General features: G+C 36.3%; 1 pseudogene; it reads right to left on the bottom strand.

Annotated features, from left to right (window-relative positions):
* Window positions 1-3,075: 3,075 nt before the first annotated feature.
* Window positions 3,076-3,998, bottom strand: LOC100341554 (alpha-N-acetylgalactosaminide alpha-2,6-sialyltransferase 3 pseudogene; annotated as a pseudogene).
* Window positions 3,999-4,221: the final 223 nt, after the last annotated feature.

The raw sequence follows: 4,221 nt of genomic DNA, 5'->3' as shown, positions 1-4,221 counted from the left end.
TATGTTGACATCACAGTCTAACTACTGCATTTTATAATAATACTTAAAATCATGTAGTGTTGACTCATTTTTCAAGTTGTTTTGGCTACGTTAGAACATTTGCATTCTCATTTAAATTTTAGAATTGACTTATATTATAGGCAAAATATATAAATGCCTTTTCAGATTTTGATTCATACTGTATTGAATTTAAAGGTCAGTTTGTGGAGAACTGGCATCCTAGCACTGTGGAGTCCTCACACTCAGGGGCAATGTTTATCTTTCTGTTGCATCATGTTTTGTCATTCTTGGCACATTGTCATTTAAGACAACATAATTCATTGTTGTGAGCAGGTTTTGTTCGTTCCAGGATGTTTAGCAGCACCTGTAGCCTCTACTTACCAGGTTTCAGTAGCAAAAGCTGCCCCCAACACTTTAGTGGTGGCAACCAAAAATGTCTCCACACTTTACCAAACATCCTCTGTGGCTAAAAATTGCAGAACAATCGCTCTAATGCGCCTGTAATTTCTCTCAACAGTAGTTTCTGGTTTTAAATGTAGAGACCTTGCACATCTCTTGTCATTTTTAATTCCTGTTTTATATTGTTGGATGATATTGTAAATGATAATTTAAAATTTTTAATTTCTGAATGTTGCTAGTACAGAGAAAAACAATTGATTTTTCTATATTGACTTTGTATCTAAAAATATTACTAAACTCACCAATCAACTTTAATAGCTTTTAAAAGAAATTACTTCAGATTTTCTATATAGACAATACTATTAACTACAAATAAAGATGATTTTACTTCTCCCTTTTCAATGTGGATGCCACTCTGTCTCTTGCCTTATTGCACCAGCAAGAACTTCCCATACAATACTGCATAGAAATGATAAGAATATTGCTACTTATTTCCTGATCTGACAGAGAAAGCATTCAGTCTTTCACCATTAAGTTCATGATTTCAGTGAGTTATTCATAGATGTTCTTTATCAGACCGAGAAAGTTTCCTTCTATCTTAGTTTGTGGAGAGATTTTCATGAGGAATGGATATAAGATATTGTCAAATGGTAACTTCTACTCCTAATGAGGTGACAGTACAGTAATTTTTCTGTATTTCATATGGTGAATTATATTGACTGAATTTGGAATGCTAAGTCTGTCTTGAAATCTTGGGCTAGACCACACTAGATCCAAATGTGTTGTCCTTTTTACATGATTTGGATTTGATTTGCTAATTTTAAAATCCATCCCATGAATGGTATTGGTCTGTAATTTCTTTTCTTGTAATGTCTTTGTCCATTTTCAACATCAGACTGACTTATGGTGGCCTTATAGAATGAGCTGAGTGATCTCTCTGATTTTTATGTAGTGTTTGTATAGAGTTGGTGGCATTTAATGAAAATATTTGGTAAATTCAAGCCATGTTGTCTGTTTTTTTATTATTACTTCAAAGTTATTATTACTTCTGTATGTTGAATCATTTTGTGTGGATATCTTTGGATTATTAGCTACTCTTTCAGCCAAGCAACATTCTAATATTTAATGAGCAATTAGTATACAGAGAACAGATTGTCTCAAGCCTGGGACAGGAAACTATATTCCTTTGCTTTCAATATTTCCTGTTGTCCTCTTTCTACATATGAACAGATCCATTAAAAAATCAAAAGCACCTAAATTCATAATCTTAGTCAATGGTCAAGACCATCTTTTTTTGTGCAATTCTGATATAATATATTGTATTTGGTACTGAAATCAGTTGGTTACTAGTCTACACAAATGCTATTCTGTACTAGTAAGAAATATTATTCTATATTAGCAAAAAAACCAATCTGGAATAAATCAGAACAATTAAGAAATTATAGATCAAAACTTAGCAGATGGCACAGTGTGCAGGCTATAATCCCAAAAGGTATTCATGGGCATCACATGGTATAGCACATGTAGATTCTAAATGGCAAAGCACTTTGGATAGTAAGGTCATTATTTCTGTTGTTATTATGGTATAACAACTCATACACTATGGGGAAAATAAACCCCCAAAAGACAAAACTTCTGGTCAGATTTAATAAAGGAATCATTTTATTTCCATGTCTAAGAGTTGGCACTTGGCAATGATAATACAATGTACAGAGAGAGACATCCTGGCCTATAAAATAGAAATTTGATTATACAAATATACATTATGAAGTATAATAGGATATAAATTAATGTAAAATATGCTTTGCTTTCCCTGTTTCACGGTTTTAAAAATCATATACACTTGTGTTGTTGGATGTTGAAGTAGCATTGGGGGACCCTTTGGTTATGTTTTAGGAATATTTTCACAGTATGTGTTACTACAACATTGAAGTTGGTATCTTACACATTAAATAGCCTTTGGACATAATTAGGATTCAACCAAAAATAACTAAACATGAATATAGCTCATTCTAATAATATGTTTAGTTATATTGTTTTGGGTTGTAAGAATGGAATGGTGAAGTGGAAATTTATCAAGGCTTACTGCTTGGCTGATTGTGAATTTAGTATTTGAGATAGTCAGGTGACTTTAATATGTAAGAAGTCCATGATGTCTTCATTGTTGATTAGGTAATGGCTTCAGCTAGGAAGTACTACAGGAAGTTGGCGTATCCGGGAGAGATGCTTTCCCTTCCCAGATTAACTAGTAACAATGGTAAGACTCTTGTACTCTGATAGCATTTCCTTGGATCAGTGTTTGTGACAACCATTCTTGAAGACAGGGGAGCTACTCAAGTTCAAGAAGCCATGAAGCCAATAACCTTGCCTCCTGAGGCCACAGTTCATGAAGTTACTGTTTAAGAATTTTTAGCAGTTACCCGGAAGGATAATCCCATTTCTCTGGTCACAGTTGTCATGTCACTGGCCTTCATTTCAATTCCAGCTAAAATATAAAGTGCAGTGTGTGGAGTTGAACCTGAAGAAAGAACATAATGAGCACCATCACCTCCACTGAATCCCAGTTGAAGTTACCAGAAGATTCCCCATCCATATCTGAGAATGTGCAGGCACTTGATCATCATTGTTGTCTTTATCATCACCAGCATCACAGTTGCAGAATAATGATCACGTCACGTCAAGTGTAATGGCAAGATCACAGAAACCAACATCAAGACACTGTCCGGTTTGGATGTGTAAATATTATGCTGTGTTTCTTGGCCCATTTAGCAAATACTTTCTTTTCAGTGATAAACATATGCCCCTCATGTGGTGCATGTTCATGAAGAAAATATTCATCATATTTATCTTGTCCTTGTTCATAATAGTGGTAGGGGGCTTTTCTATACCCTTCTGTCTTGCTGTAGGTGTCATTTATCATCCTGTAGATGTGAATGCTGTAATAGGCATCCATGGCCAGAATGAAGGTAAACCACCCTGTGCTGAGATAAGAGCCACATTAGACTCTGTCTTTCCGTTTCCTTGTTAAAGACTCCATCACAGTAACTCACATGTTTCTTTGTGGTCACATAGATTTGGGCATTTGGATAGACATCAACCTTCTTTTTCAACATGTTGTAAATGATGCCATTGTAATGCGTCTATCTTTCATCGTAATTGCAGAAAGCCCCCCAAAATGGTAGTGTTGGATTCCTTGAAAAAATAAGATTTTTTTTTTTAACAAAAGAGGAACACTGATATGGGACACAACTCAAATCATTGTCATGTGACCAACATCTTCGTAACTCTTGGTGGGGACATTGTTCATTCTCCAAATGCAGGACAACTGATCTATCTCATTGCCAACGTCTGGCCAATCATCTGACCTGAATTTGACACCATGGCACCAAGGTCACGGTCCAGTTGCAAAGGCTCTTGGGTCCTCGCATTCAAGTATCCATAATGAGTTCAAAGGGGCCGCCTGCACAGGTGGGAGAACAGTATCCAATTTGCACCAGGTTGTCCAAAACAGTTTAGTAGCAAGGGGAAATTCACTTCATTTACAAGATGCATGACCAGCAGGAAGAGAAATGCTGCTATGAAACTCAGACTTCCTCTTCAGGATGCAGGCAGTGGCACTCCCCAGCTCTCCTGCCGCAGAGCAGCCGGCACGCTGGGTCAGGGGCAGTTGGAGGCTGGCACTGCACTAGGACTGCTCCAGCACATATTCCCATGGATCTGTCTTCTTGTTTTCTGTTTCTTTATTTTTTAAGATTTTATTTATTTTATTTGAAAGTTAGAGTTACAGACAGTGAGAGAGAGAGACAGAGAGAAAGGTCTTCC

Source organism: Oryctolagus cuniculus, chromosome 12 (assembly GCF_051225735.1).
Source record: "Oryctolagus cuniculus isolate XC-2025 breed Fujian yellow rabbit chromosome 12, ASM5122573v1, whole genome shotgun sequence".
Taxonomy (NCBI): domain Eukaryota; kingdom Metazoa; phylum Chordata; class Mammalia; order Lagomorpha; family Leporidae; genus Oryctolagus; species Oryctolagus cuniculus.
This window is presented reverse-complemented; position numbering and strand designations above follow the sequence as displayed.